Raw genomic sequence first — 6,913 nt, 5'->3', positions numbered from 1 at the left:
GCGACAACATAGGCTGTTTTCTGTGAGTCCACAGCTCGATCCATGTATTCTAGCATATCAACGACGGCCGCATTTCTCGGCAAATTACACAATGCTCTGCGCGTCTTCTCATTAGCATTTTCGAAAGCGAGCATTTTGAACATGTTTTCTTTCATTTGCTCGGTCATGTCAGGGTGGGCATAGATTGCCCTATGCAGTCTATTAATAGACTGTGCGAAAGGTTCATTATGCTCCTGTTTCACCTGAGTAAAAGTATGGTTTCGAATATTGTCTGGTATGGAAAGAAAAGCTTGATAGGCCAAGAGCTGTGGTAGGTGATGAACTGCAGTGATACATTGTAACTGGGCGTTCCCTGATGCGAAGGGTCCAGTACCCATCAGCATCTGTGTGGTTACTCCCTATAAGGGATCTGTTCGTTGTCGTGGCGTTGCTTGTTCCCGATCACAGAACGTCTCCCACTGCTGGAAAAACACCAACATTTGGGCGGGCTCCAAAACCAAATGTGCTAGCTGTTTAACATCTTGAGGTATCAGCGTATCAGAAGAAAAAATGAATTGCAGCAATTGTTGAGCTAACACAGACTTAATACCATTCTGACTCACAGCATTCCTTAATCTCTCAATGACCTTCCAGTCAAACGCCTCCCATTTTTTCTGTCCATTTAATGCAATAACTGGGAATGCTTGGAGCATAGTCCCTTTATAATGGCATCTCTTATTATTCCCCTCCAATGCCTCTGCCTTTCTTCTGCAGAGGCTACTGCAGGTGACTCCGCGCCTATCGCGGGCGCAGTCGGTTTCACCGTCTCGGATTCCGAAAGGCGGGATGGATGAACGGGCGGTGGCGGGGGCGCGGATAGGCCTGCCCGGGGACCGGCCACGGCCACGGCTGGCGTCGGCCAGTGCATGGCCGGCTGACACGGGCCGCTGTCAATGGGCGGGGGGGGCGGAAAGGTAGGGGAGGAAGGAGAGGGCAGGGGGAGGGGGGCAGGAGAGGGCGTGGGGAGGGGGGCAGGGGCCGAGGGAGGTGTCGGAGGGGGCGGCGAGAAGAGGGCGGAGGGGGAAGCGGGGCCGGTATAAGGTGAGAATCTTCGCTCTCTTGCCCTCTCGGTCCATCCTTTCGGGAGGATGACCGTTTCTCCCTCACTTCTGGTTCTTCCGACCGTACTGTCAGTTTTTGTAATTGGTACACCACCTCCCTCAGGAGCTCTTCAGACCGTACTGTCAGTTCTTATAGTTGGTTCACCACCTCCCTCAGCTCTTCCATCGCACCACCTGATAGAGATGGTTCCCTGTCCCCCACAATCTGTTTATCTGCATTAGTCACCCCCGAGTCTTTTGGCTTCGGATCTGTCAGGCGACAATCGGCCCCCCCTAATTCCCCTGTTTCTTGCGGAGTAACAGACGGGGGAATTTTTTCGGCACCAACGACCTGGCTGGGTATAGGCAAAGGCTGTGTCTGTGCAGGTGTCTCACCGTTAACGGAGATGGATGTTAGGAGGGGTGGAGATAGTTGTGTAGAGAATATCCCCCCAACTCCAGCGGGGTAGGCTGACGCGGCAGCCGTGGAGGCAGCAGAGGGGGTCACCGCCGCGCAGAGAGCAGCGGCTGCCTGCCGGTCTGCCCTCATTGTCTCCAACATGTCTCAAATTACTTTCCAGTGCTCTGCATATTTTTTCATCTCCTTTACCTTACCCCCCCTACAGCTAGTAGCGTCCCACAGCGCCTTGCCTATATCATCCCAGGTCGCTTCTTCAAACGCGACATTTACACTCGGGATAAGTTCTTTCTTTCAGGCCCATAAAAGTAACCCCTTTAACACAGAATTATCGAATTTCAGTCCTCTCTCGGAGATAAAATTACAAAGGAGCTTTAGGACTGCTTTCTGCTCTTTGTCCAAACCCATCTCCTTCTCCGACCGCTCACCTGATCAGGGCGAGATTCAAGTTTTCACGCGTCTCCTCGTTTTCCCAGCTCAGGGCGAGATTCAAACTTACGTGCGTCCCAGCTCAGTTGAAGCTCATGCCGTCCTGCTGGGGCAGCAGGAACACTCTCGGCCGGCTCCTACGCTCCCTCGTCGGTTCAGCTGCACCAGAGATTCTTGTAGAGATGATAAGTGCTGATCTGAGGGTCCCTGTTCGGGCGCCAATTGTTGCGGAGGATCTACAGGGGTCATCACACACAGGCCAATGTGATCAAGTGAAGTCCATTTACTACAACGTTTGATACAGTTATATACCTTATGCGCTTGTGCACGCGCCTTATACAATACTCTAATTGGTACAATACCAGGTTTCATGCGACACTATCTTATTTTCTATTGGCTGCGCAAGCTTCTTCACGAGGTGTCCAGCAGTCACTTATCTCATTCTTCAGCATCCAGGTGTTGTTTGCCAGGCTCTTCTTATCTTCTTTTTTCCCAGCGTACAAGGACACAGCGTCCTTGTCTGCTCCAGCATTTTGTAAACTTATGCTTCGTTCCCACATAATGGCTGGATTGCTCACATGCCTTTCTCCAGCCGAGAAATCCTCAACACTTTCCCCTTTTCAATATTTTGATATTAAACTTCTGTTTTTCCTTAATTCTTCTTGTATCTTTCATGCCAAATAATCTTTGACCTCCAAAGTGCTGTTCTCATGCCAAAAACCCATCCCTTACCTTCTTACTTGCATTCTTAGATTCTACACATCCTTTAATTCCTTGAGCTACAGAATGTCTTATGTCATTACAGGAAACCATATATTCTACTTGTACCTACTTATTGCTTGCAAACTTCAAAATATAATTGACATCTGGAATATATATCAACTACCATATATCATCCCTACCCATGCGGGTGGCGTAGACCAGGCCTCCGTGCCGGCAAGGGCAGGGTAGACGTTGCCTCCCTAGCTGAGCAGGCAGGGTAAACCAGGCTTCCCTAATCGCGCAGGTGGGGTAGACTTGGCCTCCCTACCGGCAAAGGCGGGGTAGATGTTGCCTCCCTAGCCAAGCAGGCAGGGCAGACCAGACCTCCCTACCTGTGCCGGTGGGGTAGACCTGGTCTCCCTAACTGCGCGGGCAGGGTAGAATTAACCACCATCACCCCGTGGGCGGGGTAGGTCTGGCCACCTTACCAGCACAGGTGGGGTAGAGCAGGCCTCCCTAGCTGCATGGGCAGGGTAGACTTGGCTTTCCTAATTGAGCGGGCGGGGTTGACCTGGCCTCCCTAGTCTCATGTCTGGGGTAGAAATGACCTCCCTAACCTCCTGAGCGGGTAGGCCTGGTCTCCCAAACGGTGCCGGTGGGGTAGACCTGGCCTCCCTATCTGCTCAGTTTGGGTAGACCTGGCCTCCCTAACTGCACAAGCGGTGCAGACCAGGCCTCCCAACTGGCACGAGTGGGGTAGACCAGGCCTCCCTAAACACACGGGTGGGGTAGACCTGGCCTCTCTACCTGCTCAGGTGGGGTAGAGCAGGCCTCCCTAGCCACGTGGGCGGGATAGACCTGGCCTCCTTATAGGTGCCGGTGGGTAGATATGGTTTCCCTACCCAAGTGGGCAGGGTAGACCTGGTCTCCCTACCCGATTGGGTGGCATAGACCTGGCCTCCCTACACATGCGGGCGGGGTAGATGAGGCATACATAACTTTGCGGGTGGGGTAAACATGGCCTCCCTAGTGGCGACGATGGGATAGACATGGTGTCCCTCCCCGAGCGGGTGGGGTAGACCTGGCCTCCCAACCCACATGGGTGGGGCTGACCAGGCCTGCCTACCAGCCAGGGCTGGGTAGACCGGGCCTTCCTAAATGCGCGGGCGGGGTAGACATGGCCTCCCTAACTGCACGGGCAAGGTAGTCCAGGCCTCTCGACTGGCGCCGGTGGGGTAGACCTGGCCTCCCTATCCATGCGTACAGGTAACCTGGCCTCTCTAACCACGCGGGTGGTGTAGACCAAGCCTCCCTAATGGCTCCGGTGGGGTAGACCTGGTCTCACTACCCACACGGGCGGGTTAGACCAGTCCTCCCTACCGGTAAAGGCGGAGTAGATCTGGCCTCCATACGGGTGCTGGTGGTGTAGACATGGTCTCCCTACCTGAGAGAGAGGGGTAGACCTGGCCTCCCTGCTGGCGCCGGTGGGGTTGGCCTGGCGTCCCTACCTGCATGGGATGGGTAGACCAGGCCTCCCCACTGCCTCCGGTGGGGTATACCTGGTCTCCCTACCCACGCGGGCGGGCTAGACCAGAACTCCCTACCGGCAAGAGCGGGGTAGACCTGGGCTCCCTACCGGCAACAGTGGGGTAGATATGGTCTCCCTACCCAACGGGAGGGGTAGACCTGGACTCCCTGCTGGTGCTGGTGGTGTAGACCAGGCCTCCCTAACTGCACGGGTGGGGTAGACCTGGCCTCCCTAACTGCACGGCAGGGTAGACCAGGCCTCCCTAATTTTGCAGTGGGGTAGACCTCACCTCCCTATCGGCACCGGCAGGGTAGACCGGGCCTCCCTAATCACGTGGGTGGGGTAGAACTGGCCTCCCTACCCGCGCAGGCAGGGTAGACCAGGCCTCCCTACCTGTACAGCCCGGTAGACCAGGCCTCCCTACCTGAAAAGGTGGGCTAAATCTGGCCTCCCTAACCACACAAGCATGGTAGACCTGGCCTCCCTGGCAACGCCATCTGCAAACATGGAAAAGCAGGACAAAGTGCCAACTTCAGAAGAATACGTGCTTGGGGGCTATCCGGAAAAGACCCAAAGAGGATCTCAAAAGAGACCATGTGGACAAGAGGAACTAGCCAGTGAGCCCAGGAACTGCAAAGTGGCTTTCGAGGTTCCAAGCAGAGAGGTAGGGTGATAGTGGGGAACTCCCTTTCCCCATGGGGTTGTGGGGGATCTCACAGCTACCTGTAAGAGCACTGTGGGGTGCAGACTGGTGCTATACACATTTCCTTGTCCTTAGGTTGATAACCTGATTGAATGTTTCAAACAGCTCTGGCTGACTGAGAGAGGGGAGAGGTCAGGAGTGTGCTGGCACTTGTGCAGGTCCACCTGAGCCACACCAGCCAAATCCAGTATGCTGTGTGTGTGTGTCATGTCAAAGGATGGGGAAAGGGGTGGTGATGGTGGATGTAAATGTATTGAATCCTGTAGGACCTGAGCAGGATGTACACGGGAGGGAACGAGGTGTGAAGATTGTGCTAGGTCTGGCTGGGATGGCGTTAGTTTTCTTGTTAGCAGCCCCTGTGGTGCCAAGCTTTGCCTTGGTGGTCAAAAGAGTGTTGGCTGATAACACACTGACATTGTAGCTACTGCTGAGCAGCACTTGCACAGCATCAAGGCCTTCTCTGTTTCTCACTCTGCCCTGACAGCGAGGAGGCTGAGGGTGGCAAGGAGCTGGGAGGGGACAAAGTCAGAACAGCTGGCACCAACGGACCAAAGGGATATTCCACACCATATGACGTCAGAGTCAGCTATAGAACTAAGGGAGTGATGGGTGTAGAAGAGGTAATCCAGTTATTAAACTGTCTTTATCTCGACCCATGAGATTTTTTTCTTGCTTTTGTCCTTCCACTTTCCTTCCCCATCCCCCTGGTGGGGAGTGAGCAAGTGACTGGGTGGGGGCTGCCACATGGAGTTACCCCACCAGACAAGCACATAGAAAATAGGTTGGTATGGGCTTGTGAGGTCAGTGGTGCCTGAGTAGATCATAGGCTGGGAGCTGGCAGGTGGCTTGTATAAGTGGTTGTGAGATTACTGATACCTGAGTAGCTGATAGGCCAAGAGTAGGGGCGTGGCTTGAGTCAGAGCTTGTGAGGTCACTTGTGCCTTTGCGTCTCACAGGCAAGCAGACAGCAAGTAGGTGGCTATGTGGTGGCCAGCTCACTGGTGCCTGAGTAGCTGATAGGTAAGAGGGAGTGTCATGGTTTAACCCCAGCCAGCAGCTAAGCACCACACAGCCGCTCGCTCACTCACTCCCCCCCACACCCAGTGGGACGAGGGAAAAATTCAGCAAAAGAAGTAAAACTCGTGGGTTGAGATAAGAACAGCTTAATAGAACAGAAAAGAAGAAACTAATAATGATAATGATAACACTAATAAAGCTGATAGGGCAGGAGCAGGGATCTCGCATTGTACTGGTTTTGGCTGGGATAGAAGTAACTTTTTTTTTAGTGAAATAGTGAGCTAGCAACTGTGTGGAACTTAGCTGCCAGCTGGGGTTAAACCGCGACAGGTATGTGTAGGTTGTTTTGAGGTCACTGGTGCCTGAGTAACTGATAGAACAGGAGCAGGCCCATGGTTTGTGTCTCTGCTCATGAGGTCACTCCTGCCTGAGTAGCTCATAGGCCTGGAGTAGGCCAATGGCACGTGTAGGTGCTTCTAATGTCACTGCTGCCTGAGTAGCTGATAGGGCAGGAGCAGGCCCCTAGTTGGTGTCGGTGGTTTTGAGGTCATTGGTGTTTGAATAGCTGATAGGCCAGGAGCAGGCCCATGTCAGATGCAGACAGTATGACGTCACCTGTGGCTGAATAGCAGATAGGCTAGGAGTATGCGTGTGGCTGTGTATGGATGAACTTGTGATGTCACTCGTGCCTGGATAGCTGGTAGGCCAGGAGCTGGCACATAGCTTGGGCAGGTGCTTCTGGTGTCACCAAAATAATATTCAGACCACAATGAAACACGGCATTTTAGAAGAACCGTCGTTAGCAGAAGTCCATCCACCGCGCCCACATGTGTGGCACTGTAACTCAGGCACATGCAGTGGTGGCAGTAGGAGGGGTGTGCGGTCACCGTCAGTATAGATCATGAGCACGCAGGGTGGCCGTGGGAGGATGGCAGTGTTCACGTCACCGATGGCACCCCATGGCTGCAGGGCTTGGTGCAGAGCGGACGTGTGCTGTCACAAGGGCATCAGAGGGGACGGGATGCGCCCGGCCCCGT

This window comes from Buteo buteo, chromosome 31 (genome assembly GCF_964188355.1).
Source record: "Buteo buteo chromosome 31, bButBut1.hap1.1, whole genome shotgun sequence".
Classification (NCBI taxonomy): domain Eukaryota; kingdom Metazoa; phylum Chordata; class Aves; order Accipitriformes; family Accipitridae; genus Buteo; species Buteo buteo.
This window is presented reverse-complemented; position numbering follows the sequence as displayed.